We start from the raw sequence: 14,852 nt of genomic DNA on the forward strand, positions 1-14,852 counted from the left end.
TCAATCACTTTACCTTTGTTCTTATTATCTTTGTAATCATTACTGTACTGTACTGTGACCATTAGGCTGCCTCCAGTACATATCAACTGGGATCAACCCATGATAGGCTTATGCCCCTAGGATACCACCCATAAACACATAAATAGGGATCGACCCATGATAGACTTATGCCCCTGGGATACCACCCGATAAGAGAGAACTTCCATCACTTAGTTCAATTAATCTTTGAGATTGTTATTTCTGTCGCCACCGCATCTTTGATACTTTAAAACAATGATACATCAATAAGAGACATATAAATAGACCATCAATGCAATAACAATGAAGTAAGAACTCATTGGCACATCAATGAAGTATTTTGGAGTCATCAATGCCATAACAATAAAGTAGGAACTTATTGGTATATCAATGAAACATTTTGGAGTCATTAATAGCACATGGATCTTGTTTGAGTAACCGGATACCTTCTAACATTCATTAGTGCAATAAACATGTAAGATTTGGAAGACAAGTAAGTATTGGAATGTCTTGATATCTTGTAGGGTGGAAACAAGTTCATTGGTAACGTAGGACATCATACAAAACCATTATGGATCACATGTTATTGAATAACTTTGGAAACTTTCTTAATAGAACAATTGTTCACTTTCATGCCAAAGATATGGTATAGAGTATGCTTTACATACCTGACTGTTAACCTTCAATACTAGTCCCAAATGGAATTCCCGACTTTACGGATTACTTGTCTACAATGAACATATATAGCAATCTAGTATTACCAACCAAATGTCACAATTCAATTATTTGAATTCACCAAACTAGTGGTTGAGTGGTAAGCCTTAATTACACCATAAAAGGGTGTCACTTTAACCCTCTTATACTCCAATTACATTCACATGCAATGCATATTCATACAACATCCTCCAATATCAAGTTTGGATTCATTTATCCTTCCAACCAATCCATTAAACCAAATTGAGCCATAGACATAAATAATCATCAATTCAATAGTATATCACCATATCCACCTTTCATAACTCAATTACCATATCCACCTTTCATAACCCAATTAACATATCCACCTTCCACAATTCAATACAACCAAACCATGCAAAATAGTCCATAACCCTATTTCCATCACCTTTCAATAACAACCAGTACATATAATCCTATATCACACATATACATATGGAAAAGAACAAGGCAAATAATATTCATACCTTAGAATTCACCTCTTGATTATGCAATCCTGTTTGCACAAATAATAGGTGCCGTTAGAAGCTCTTGAGATGACAAACGCAGTTATTGGATTACTTTGGAATTTCTACGGTTGAATCAAAAGTAATTTAAAGGTCAAATTTGGCTAGGGTTTGTTCTTTCTCAATGCTTGATGATGAAAATGAGTTTTTGAACTCATATACATGTATATATACACATATTCCCATCCATAATATAATAGGAAATGACCAAAATGTCTTTAAAATTTAAATAATGTCAAATCTGTCCTTTGGTGGACTATGTTGATAAGCTAAAGTAGATCGACCATAACTCTTTGCTCCGATATCAGATTTGGGTGAAATTGGTATCATTGGAAAGATAATTCAAAGGTATCTCATTTCATATAAAGTAGACCACCCAGTTCATCCTGTACAAGGAGTTATGGTCGGTCGAATTTGACCCCAAAAATCTGTTTTGAGAGGCTAAAGTAAAACAAGTATAACTCCTTACACAGACGTTGGATTTGGATAAAACCAATTGCATTGGAAAGAAGACTCAAATATATTTCTTTTAATAGGTCGCAGCTCTCTCATTTCATTATATTAATAGAGTTATGATCATTTAAAGTTGACCCAAAAAATTGGCTGGCCTTAGTAGTTTGTGTGCAGGAAATTTTCCTGCACATTTACTATTCCCAAATATCCCGGCCACCGTTTTATAGTTTCGAACGTGATCGATTATATCTGAAACCTATCCGTTTTTGGAAATCTTTATATCGTTAGAAATCTTATTCAATAACCTTCGCATGGAACCATTGACGGGCAAATTCCGATATAAATAAAATAAATAAAATTAATTCCATATAAATAAGACCAATACACGTACTTGAATACAGGGTGTTACATCCTTCCCCCTTTAGGACATTCGTCCTCGAATGTTAGCGTAGTTATTCAACCAAAACAAGTTCAAGTCCATCATTAACATTCACATCATCACATAAATACTATGCATATATAAAAAAAAAACTTACTTGTTAATGTTCTAACTCCATTTCTTGAACTTCCTCTTCATCTTTGAACAAATGAGGGTACTTAGATTTCATTGCTTCCTCATCTTCCCATGTAATCTCTTCCCTTTGACGATTTCTCCAACGTACTTTCACCGATGCTATCTCTTTATTTCTCATCTTCTTAACTTGGCAATCTAGAATAGCAGTAGGCACTTCCTCATAGGTAAGATCTTCTGAAATTTGCACATCCTCAGTAGAAGTGATATGTGATGGATCTCCGATGCACTTTCAAAGCATTGACACATGAAATACCAGATGTACTGATAAGAGCTCTTGGGGTAGCTTTAATTCATATGTAAATTGTCCAAACCTTCGAGTGATCTTATACGGGCCTATATAACGTGGACTCAACTTCCCTTTCTTTCCAAATCTCATTACCCCTTTTATTGGTGATACCTTCAAAAATACCCAATCACCTATAGAAAACTCTAGCCCTCTCCTTCTACTATCCGCATATGACTTGTGTCGACTTTGGGCTATTTTCAATCATTGCTGAATTACTTTAACCTTCTCTATGGCTTGATAAACAAGATCCGGTCCGAACAAAAGAGTTTCACCCACTTCGAACCATCCTATTGGTGATCTACACTTCCTTCCATATAAAGCTTCATATGGTGCCATTTTGATACTTGAATGATAGCTATTATTGTAGGCAAACTCAATAAGAGGTAAATGATCATCCCAGTTGCCCTTAAAATCTATTACACAAGCTCGTAGCATATCTTCAAGTGTTTGGATGGTACATTCTACTTGCCCATCTGTTTGAGGGTGAAAAGCTATACTCAACTTCATTTGTGTTCCCAAAGACTTCCAAAAGTTTGCGGTAAATTGGGTTCCCCGATCTGATATAATAGAGATTGTCACTCCATGTAATCGGACTATCTCTTTAATGTATAGCTTCGCATACTCTTCAACTATGTAAGTGGTCCTAACTGGTAGGAAATGTGCAGATTTGGTAAGCCTATCAACAATCACCCATAGAGAATCAAACTTTCGGGATATACAAGGTAAACCAATAACAAAATCCATGTTGATCATGTCCCACTTCCAGCATGGAAGATCAATACATTGCATATAACCTTCGGATTTTTGGTGCTCAACTTTAACTCTTTGACAATTTGGATATTCAGCTACAAATTCTGCAATGCTCTTCTTCATGTCATTCCACCAATACATAACTTTCAAATCTTAATACATTTTGGTTGATCCTGGATGAATGGAATATCTTGAACAATGTGCCTCTGTCATAATCTTCTTAGCCCGTCTACATCCGGCACACACAATCGGTTTTGGTACTGAAGTAATCCTTCTCGCGTAAGCTCAAATGCCTTGGTCGCACCACTCTAAACGTTCTCCTTAAGCTATAATAAAATAGGATCTGCATATTGCTTCTCTTTCACTTCATCTACTAATGAAGATTTCGCAGCATTATGTACGATAAGCTCTTTATTCGGAGTTTCAAGAAGGTGAACTCCTAAACTAGCTAACTGGTGAAGATCTTTAATCATCCCTTGCCTTTCTATAGGCGCCATCATAGCCTTATGACTTAACGCACCAGCTACCACATTTGCTTTCCCTGGATGGTACAAGATATCAATATCATAGTCCTTTAATAGTTTAAGCCATCTTCGTTGCCTTAAATTTAGATCTTTCTGATTAAAAATATATTGCAAGCTCTTATGGTCAGTATATATATCAACATGAACCCCATATAAGTAGTGGCACCATATCTTTAAAGCAAAAATAACTGCTGCCAGCTCAAGATCGTGTGTAGGATAATTTTTCTCATGTGGCCGCAATTGTCTAGAAGCATATGCTATTACCTTACCATGCTGCATCAATACACATCCTAAACCAATTCTGGAAGCATCACAATACACTATATACCCTTTGGTGCCTTCTAGAAGTACCAACACGGGTGTAGAAATCAACTTGTTCTTTAAATCTTGAAAACTCTTCTCACAGGCATCATTCCATTGGAATTTGGATGCTTTAAGGGTTAGCTTGGTTAAGGGTGCTGAAATGGAAGAAAATCCTTTAACAAACCTTCTATAATAATTGGCCAACCCGAGAAAACTATGAATCTCCGTAGGCGTTATGGGCCTTGGCCAGTTCTTCACAGCTTCTATCTTTTGAGCATCAACCTTTATCCCTTCACTAGATACAATATGACCCAAAAATGCCACCGACTTTAACCAAAACTCACATTTAGAGAACTTTGCATAAAGCTTATAATCACGAAGAGTCTGCAATGTCTGTCGTAAGTGATTGGCATGGTCCTCTTCTGATATAGAATAAACTAGAATATTATCTATAAAAACTATCACAAATACATCCAGGAATGGCTTATACACCTTATTCATCAAATCCATAAAAGCTGTGGGTGCATTTGTTAGCCCAAATGACATAACTAGAAACTTATAATGACCATACCGTGTTCGGAAAGCTATCTTGGGTACATCCTTCTCTTTGAACCTCACTTGGTGGTAACCTGACCTCAAATCAATCTTAGAAAAGTACTTGGCGCCCTGTAGAGGATATTTATTCTTAATAGCCACCTTATTCAATTGCCGATAATCAATACACATCCTCAGCGAGCCATCCTTTTTGCGTACAAATAACACTGGTGCTCCCCAGGGGGACATACTAGGACTTATGAATCCCTTCTCTAGCAAATCTTTCAATTGCTCTTTCAATTCTCGTAATTCTACTGGAGCCATTCTATACAGAGGAATGGAGATTGGTTGGGTACCTGGTATTACATTAATACCAAACTCTACTTCTCGTTTAGGAGGCAAACCTGGAAGATCTTCAGGAAATACATCAGAAAATTCATTTACCACCGAAATAGCGTGAAGAGTTGGTGGCTCCGCTTCTGTATCCCTTACTCTAACTAAATGATATATGTATCCCTTGGAAATCATTCTTCTTGCCTTAAAATAAGAAATAAATCTACCTCTTGGCGTGCTAATTTCACCTTTCCATTCAAGGACTGATTCATTTGGAAATTGGAAATATACCTTTTTCGTACAGCAATCAATTGTGGCATAACAAGACGCCAACCAGTCCATACCCATTATAACATCAAAATCTACCATTTCTAAATCCACAAGATCAACCATCATATCACGACCACAAACAGTTACTATGCAATTTCGATAAACCCTTCTAGCTATAATAGATTCCCCAACCGTTTTGGACACTTCAAATGGATTAACTAACAGTTCGAGTATTCTTTCGAACTTTCCAGCAACCAATGGAGTAACGTAAGATAATGTAGACCGGGATCAATTAAGGCATATAAATCAAATAAAAAGATAGACAACGTACCCGTAACCACATCTAGGGAAGCCTCTAAATTCTGTCAATCCGCTAGAGCATAAGTACGATTTTGAGCCCCGCTAGAACTCATGGCACCTCTATCACCTCTAACACGACCCATTGGTTGTGCACCCATTCCTGAATAAGGCATCGATGATGATGATGCAACAAATGACCCCGTAGGTCGTGCCATAACCCCTATGTCCCTTCGTGGGCATTCCCTCATCATATGCCCCAACATACCGCACCAAAAGCAAACATTGGTCCCCAGCCGACATGCACCCGAATGATACCTTCCACATTTATTGCATGGCTCTCGAGGAGGTATTGATTGGCTCACATTCCCTTGCCCTTGGTACCCCACTGTCCGCGAACTCTGACTCTCACTTCTGTGCCTAAATTGATTTCCTCTGGACCCTTGGAACTGTGATGAGGCACTAGCTGCAGAATAAGAAGATAATGGCCTAGGTGGTTTAGTAGAAAACTGTAGTCTGAACCCTCCTTGGGATGCCATGAACTGCCTTGTAGATCTAGGCCTCTTGGAATATCCTCTTTCTAATTCCTGTGTTCTTCTCCTCTGCCTCTAATCTTCCATTTTCTATGCAAAAGCTTGGATCCTCGCTATGTCCATATCTTTATTCAGAGTGGCAATAGTACAATCGCTAACCAGATATGGATCTAGCCTATCTACATATTGATGAACTCTATCATCCATAGTAGCTACAAAATTAGGAGCATATCTCGACAAGGAATTAAATCGGAGACTGTACTCCCTCACGCTCATATTCCCCTGACGAAGATTTAAAAACTGATTTGCACGGGCCTGATGAATCTCGAATGGAAAATAATGATCAAGAAATGACTCTTTGAACTCTTTCCAAGTATCTGGGGGTGCATCAATACCCCTAGATCGTTTTCAGTCCTCGTACCAATATATAGCCTCCCCTTTAAATCTATACACTGCTAACTCCACCGTCTCTCTACCCGTTACATGCATAACATCTAAGGCCCTTTGAATTTGATCAATAAAGTCCTGTGGGTCCTCGTTAAGATCTGATCCATTAAAAGTGGGAGGATCCATCTTAAGAAAATCCTGTGTTCGAAGGCTAGCCACCCTATCTGTACCACTAGGACCCGTGGTAGGAATGGCTTGCCCTTGATCTTGCCCAGCAACTATACGAGTCAAAAGTTGCACTTTATTTCTAAGATCTTGATTAACAACATTAATAGGTGGCTCTGGGGATATATTTCTCCTCCCCCTTATTTCTTCCAGAGTGGAAGAAGTTTCTGATGCATGCTCAGCTGGAGCCTCACTTTGATTAGCTGGTATAGTGGGTGAGTTACTAGTCCCCTCTTCGGCAGCCATATCTACTTGTTTACCGGTATTCTTGTTTCTGGTAACCGGCATCATTACTATAATAAGAGAAACAAACGAATTCAGTGGTCAACTATGACTTCATATACAATATAGGCTCTATCGCACGATCTAAGACATAAAGGAAAGAAACAATTCCTAAATGTCCATAGCCTCCAGTTTATAGATTCAGTGCACGACACACCGATAAATAAGACTCTACGTAGACACGGCTTTGTATACTCACTAGGATGAACTTCTCTAATACCACTTTTGTCACGCCTCAAATCCTATTAGGGCGGACTGGCACCCGTAACCAAGGAGGCCCGAGAGAACCAGCTTATAACCTTATACTTCCCATGCATACCTCTATGACAACCCAAAATTCGGACAGCATCATGTCACATATAAAAGAAAATAATCACCTGTATAAGCTCAAGCACACATATATATGTATATACAATACTTGGTCGTTGGAGCCATCACATCTATTCACAAAACACCACCTTGACTGTACATCAGGTCTAGAAAGCCTCTAAATAATACACAGAGTTTAACTAAGGTCGGCACACACCTTGCCATATAACTAACTTCTATACAATACCAAAAGTGACTGGATATGACACAGAAAGCCCCCGAAGCAAACTAGAACTTGTGACAACCTGTACATTGTATTTATTCAATAACTTTACCTTCGTTCTTATTATCTTTGTAATCATTACTGTACTGTACTGTGACCATTAGGCTGCCTCCAGTACATATCAACTGGGATCAACCCATGATAGGCTTATGCCCCTGGGATACCACCCATAAACACATAAATAGGGATCGACCCATGATAGGCTTATGCCACTGGGATACCACCCGATAAGAGATAACTTCCATCACTTAGTTTAATTAATCTTTGAGATTGTTATTTCTGTCGCCACCGCATCTTTGATACTTTGAAACAATGATACATCAATAAGAGACATATAAATAGACCATCAATGCAATAACAATGAAGTAAGAACTCATTGGCACATCAATGAAGTGTTTTGGAGTCATCAATGCCATAACAATAAAGTAGGAACTTATTGGTATATCAATGAAACGTTTTGGAGTCATTAATAGCACATGGATCTTGTTTGAGTAACCAGATACCTTCTGACATTCATTAGTGCAATAAACATGTAAGATTTGGAAGACAAGTAAGTATTGGAATGTCTTGATATCTTGTAGGGTGGAAACAAGTTCATTGGTAACGTAGGACATCATACAAAACCATTATGGATCACAAGTTATTGAATAACTTTGGAAACTTTCTTAATAGAACAATTGTTCACTTTCATGCCAAAGATATGGTATAGAGTATGCGTTACATACCTGACTGTCAACCTTCAATACTAGTCCCAAATGGACTTCCCATCTTTTCGAATTACTTATCTACAATGAAAATATATAGAAATCTAGTATTAGCAACCAAATGTCACAATTTAATTATTTGAATTCACCAAACTAGTGGTTGAGTAGTAAGCCTTAATTATACCATAAAGGGTGTCACTTTAACCCTCTTATACTCCAATTACAGTCACATGCCATGCATATTCATACAACATCCTCCAATATCAAGTTTGGATTCATTTATCCTTCCAACCAATCCATTAAACCAAATTGAGTTATAGACATAAATAATCATCAATTCAATAGTATATCACCATATCCACCTTCTATAACTCAATTACCATATCCACCTTCCATAACCCAATTACCATATCCACCTTCCACAATTTAATACAACCAAACCATGCAAAATAGTCCATAACTCTATTTCCATCACCTTTCAATAACAACCAATACATATAATCCTCTATCACACATTTACATATGGAAAAGAGCAAGGCAAACAATATTCATACCTTAGAATTCACCTCTTGATTATGCAATCCTATTTGCATAAATAATAGGTGTTGTTCGAAGCTCTCGAGATGACAAACACAATTATCGGATTACTTTAGAATTTCTATGGTTGAATCAAAAGTAATTTAAAGGTCAAATTTGCCTAGGGTTTGTTCTTCCTCAATGATTGATGATGAAAATGAGTTTTTTGAACTCATATACATGTATATATACACATATTCCTATCCATAATATAATAGGAAATGACCAAAATGCCTTTAAAATTTAAATAATGCCAAATCTGTCCTTTGATGGACTGTTTTCATAAGCTAAAGTAGATCGACCATAACTCTTTGCTCAGATATCGCATTTGGGTGAAATTGGTATCGTTGGAAAGACAATTCAAAGGGATTTCATTTCATATAAAGCAGGCCACCTAGTTCGTCCTGTACAAGGATTTATGGTCGTTTGAAGTTGACCCCAAAAATCTATTTTGAGAGGCTGAAGTAAAACGAGTATAACTCCTTACTCAGACATTGGATTTGGATGAAACCAATTGCATTGGAAAGAAGACTCAAAGATCTTTATTTTCATAGGTTGCAGCTCTCGCATTTCATTATATTAAGGGAGTTATGATCATTCGTATTTGATCCAAAAAATTGGCTGGCCTCAGTAGTTTGTGTGCAGGAAATTTTCTTGCACATTTACTATTTCCAAATATCCCGGCCACCATTTTATAGTTTCGAACGTGCTCGATTATATCCGAAACCTATCCTTTTTTGGAAATCTTTATATTGTTGGAAAGCTTATTCAATAACTTTCGCATGGAACCATCGACGAGCAAATTTCGGTATAAATAAAATAAAAAAAATTAATTCCATATAAATAAGACCAATACACGTACTTGAATACGGGATGTTACAGATACCCCTCTAAAAAATTGTGTTTTAGAAATGTGAATGTATATATTTGTAAAAATTGTGGATCTTGTTATAGCATGATAATTAGGGATATAATAATCACTTGCTAACAGTTGAATGAACCGAATAAATAGTAGCTTGTAATATTGACTCTGTGATATGTGTGGGTGCTATGCTACTTAGTTCCCTTTGTGTGTTAAATTCAGAACTTGCCTGGTTAGTCTTGCCTAGGTTGAAGGATGGTTAGGAAAGGATCATAGGACATTTTTTATTTTAGTTCACTTTTAGCCTAAATGACCTTCCATGTGTAAAGTATATCCCTTGATCCCTGTTTTGAGCCTTATAGAGCCTTATAGCCTATTTTTTTAGCCTTATAGCCTAAGTTAAAGATTGCTACCATAGGGGTGCGTAGTGTAAAGTGGGTATGTATAAGGATAAAATAAGAGAAAAAGTTAGTAGGATGGGTGTGGTAAGAAAAGAAAATTGTGAAAAGGTAAAAAAGAAAGAATAAAAGACCACACCTATCCTAAATGTACAATAAAGATAAAAGGGGGGTAAAATATGGGTGGAATAAAAAGAAAATTGGCCAGTAAGTGAGACCCCAAGGTTAGTGTAGTGCCAAGGAAGCTTAGGCATTTGATATGTCCATATGTACCATACCAGCCCCCAAGCCTACATTACAAGCTGAGAAAAGTTTTATAGTGATCCTTACTTGGCTATTTAAATGCTAAGGAAAATAAAGGCAAGCCTATGGTATTTGATGCACATTGATTGGAACTTATCTTGTGAGTGTGAGTGTCTCTTGTATATCCCTTTATTGACATGCATTATTTCATATGAGTAAGTGGGACATCTTTGTTGTGAGGGAACATGAGTCATATTGCTAGTTGTTTGCTTGTTTTCGGTAATGTAACTTGTACATATGGATGGTTGTCTATTGCCAATGTAATTCCATACCTTTATCCCATTGTGTCACAATTTTTTGGTTTATGTTTATACACAATTGGTTTTAAAAGGTGAGATAGGATGGGGTGTTGTATTTTGAGCTTAAAGTGTTTAATGACTGCCTTGAATATCTTAGACTCTCCTAGTTAAGTTTCATGCTTAGTGTTGTTTTGTTTTGTTTACTGAGGACATGCAAAATTTCTAAGTTAAGGGTGTTGATGCGCTATAGAAATATAGCACTTTCGACGCTTAAAACAAGGAAAATATGTAAGTTTTTGAGGTTATTTTGTTAGATATGATGTGTTTTGGGTATATTTTGCAAAAAAATATGTTTTGGATGCTAAGTTCATGAAAATATGAAAACAAGGTATTTTGGGCTACTTATGTGAGAAATTCTGGATGTTCGGGACACTTTCTGGATTGTTTGTGACCAAAAGAAGTGCGAAGATTATGAAAAAATAACTTCTGGCACATACTAAGTCAACAGGCGGAATACATGTATCATATGTAGACCGCATGTAGGCAAATCATGTGTCATAAGTCCAAAATCCCAAGAGCCCTGCAGGAAATTTTGGTCTAGGCACATGCGGTCACTAAATGCATCCAGCCTACAGTCCGCATGTACCTCATGCACCCAAGGCCAGACAACATGTGGTGACCACATCTATCCACCGACCCATTTTTCTCCTATTTCATTTGGGATTTGGTTTTAGGGTTCGCTCATGTACTATAAATACCTCTTTATGTGTTTTTAGTAGAAGTTACACACTTTTGATACTTACAAACGTATTTGATTCCAAGATTAGATTTTAGTCTTGAAATTCACTTGTATTGATTTTGGATGATTAATTAAGTTATGGTTTTGGGTTTTTACTTATGATTATTGTGATTTCATATTATTCTTTCAATCATGAATGTTATTGATTACTTCACAAGCATGAGCGGCTAAAAACCCTTAGCTAGGGTTGTGGAACCCTGGCGGATTGACAAACTAGGGAAAGTTCTATCGTTTTTCTAAACAGATACCCATGCATGCATTGTATTATCTTTAGTTTAATGGTTATCTTAGTAGTTTAAAATGTTAGGATCCCGCCTAGATTATTTTCACTTACTCCAAAAGAGGAGTAGTGACTAGGAAAAGATAATGACAACAGTAATTGTTTAACTGTTAATCCATGCTACTAGGTATTATCTAAGTAAGATGGTTAGATTTCATCTAATAACTACAGACTCAAAAGGTATTAGTTAACTAGGATCAAGATAAGGGTTAGTAAGGTGACATGCTGAGATTCAAAAGGTAAAGGGTGAAATTCTTCTGCTCGTCCAAAAGAATGTAGAGGTACATCACTTATCGATACTTCATGGAAGGTATTGGGTTAGTTCAATAAAGCATGATAATCCCATATATTTAAGAAAGTAGCTTAGACGTCACCACTCATTCGACTAAATTATAAGCTTTGAGAATTTCTATTTTGGTAGTGCATCTAGGGGAAATGGACTTATGCATATAGACTTTAAAAGCTCATGTGTCATATAACATTATCCAATATATTCCTTCCTTGTATAAAAGCTGACTGAGAAGGACCCTTCTAAGAAATCCACTACCATCTTTAACCTGTTAGTTAGAATATTTGCAATCAGCTTATACAAAGTGGACCAACAGTCAATGGGTCTAAACTTATTGACATAAGTTAGATTAGTCACCTTAAAAATCAAGGTTACCATGGTATAATTAATTTCTTTTATAAGCTTACTTGTTTCAATGAATTGTAGAATTTCTTTGGTTACCTTACGTCCTACTATTGACTAGAATTGTATGTAGAACTCAACTGGATACCCATCAATGTCTAGAGCTTTTTAATTTTGAAAGGCCTTTATAACTTGATGGATTCCCTCTACTGTAATAAGTTGTTGGAGTAGTTGTTTTTAACTCATGGACATGCAAGGTTCATCTCTAGCTATGTTAATGTCAAGACTTGGTAAAACAGGTGTTGTCTCCCCTAAAAGTTTTTTGAAGAAACTAATGAACTCCTGCTGAATAGACCTTGGATCAGTTATTTAAACATTTTTCTTAGTATAGATAACGCTCACCCTATACCTAGCTTGTTTTGATTTAATTTGAGCATGAAAATACTTTGAGTTGTGATGCCCCGAACAATCCATGTTGCTTTGGAATTTTGACGCAGTGTTTGCTCCTATATATTACTCTATTTTTTCATTAGTAAGATTACCTCTTTTTCTCTTAGATAAGCATTGGATTGAAATGATCCTCATTTAATAAATTATGAACTTATCCAGATATTTCTATAACTTATTAATCTTGTCTTTCACTGATGACATTTCCTTATGCAAGCCATGAGTCATTTTCTCAAGAGTCTTGAGTTTTCTGCAATTGCATACATAAATATCCTTCAACATCTTGGTTCCAAATATTTCAAACTACTTTTTTGTAATCATCTTGTTCCAATATCACAGTAAGTAATCTAAAATATTTTTGTACTAATCCTCTAGTAGCAGAGGTATGGAATAGCACAAAAGTATGATCTGAGCATGCTGGTGTCATATATATAGCCTCAACTTGGTTGTACTGATTGAACCAATCAATATTACCAAATACCAAGTCAATGTGGCTACAAACTCTTTCTGTAACTTCTATTTTGTTATTCTAAGAGAACTCCCCTTTTTACGAGTAATCCTACTCGATGTCTTCTAAACAATCCTAAAATTCCTCTGTTTCACTGAAATACATAGGTACCCCATTTAATCTATCCTTAGCTTTAAGAAGGCTGTTAAAATCCCCAAAGATAAGTCAAGGCGCAAAAATATTTGTGCTAATCAACCTTAAGTCCTATCAAAATGTCATTTTGGTGCTCATAATATGCTAAGGGCAAGCCGTGTTTTTTCCCTTCTTGTGTTTCCACATAAAAATCTTGTGTTCTTACTTTTCTGCACTGTCTTTGCGTTTCCAGCACCTCATAGTTGCTTTACTATTCTATCATTTATGATTGACTTTGAGGGACTTGTTCCCTTACTGTGTGGTGCAAACCCCCAAGGGTTTTAAAAGATTAATTATAAATAGATCCCCAATGTTGGCCCATAACTTTTGTACTTTACTACTATTATTTTACTTAACTCTGATCTCCAAGCAGGAAACCAAGTCAAGCATATTCCTTTACAAAAATTTACGGACTTCTTTTTGTTTGAAGGACTTATATAGTACTCTTCTATTCCTGATGTGTTATGATTTCATAGCACTTACAATGCTTAAAATGATAAAAATATACAAGTTACCTAGGTTTGTTTTTGAGATATGATGTGTTTTGTGTTATGTTTTGCAGGAAATCAGGTTTTGAAGCTATTTGGAGAAAATGAGGGAAAGTTGAAGTTTTGGACCACTAAAGTGGGAACCTACGTCCCGTAGGTACTACTTACTAGGCATAGGTTCCATACTATGTGTATGAAAAGTGATATCCAGAGGCTCAGGAGCTGAAAAAGAAAACCCTGCCACTTACGGAGGGAACCTATGGTCCGTAGGTGCCAGAAACTATCTCAGATGAGAAATACATAAAGATTTTCAGGAGTTTTTAGGAGGCTTAGCCCCTAAGTGGGACCACCTATGATCTTTAGGTGCCAATTACGGCCCATAGGTGGCCCAGTAAGTGGACACCACCTTGAATTTCCTCTTTTGTTTGGAAATGGTTTCCTAGAGTTTCATTGTACTTTATATATACCTTTGTGACGTTTTCTAGTTAGTCTATGCACTTTTGATACTTACAAACATATATTTGATTCTAGGATTCGATTTTGATCTTAGGATTATTTTGTATTGATTTTTGTTGATTATTCAGTTGAAGACTTTAGGTTTTATTCATTGATTATTGTGATATTTTTTGAATGTTTTCAATTATGAATTCCTTTGATCATTTTGCAACAATGAGTGGTTAACTCCCTTATCTAGGGTTATGGAAACCCTAGCTGAATAATGAAGTAGGGGAAGTGTTTAATCCTTCTAGATTATTGTTGTTGCATGCATAGTAGTTTTTTTCAGTTTATTGCTTTCTTAACGGTTGAAAATGTTAGGATCCATCCTGTATTTACTATGAACTTGAGAGGGAGATAGAGATCACAATAGTGATATATGGTTAAT

Source organism: Capsicum annuum, chromosome 7, assembly GCF_002878395.1.
Source record: "Capsicum annuum cultivar UCD-10X-F1 chromosome 7, UCD10Xv1.1, whole genome shotgun sequence".
In the NCBI taxonomy this organism is placed as follows: domain Eukaryota; kingdom Viridiplantae; phylum Streptophyta; class Magnoliopsida; order Solanales; family Solanaceae; genus Capsicum; species Capsicum annuum.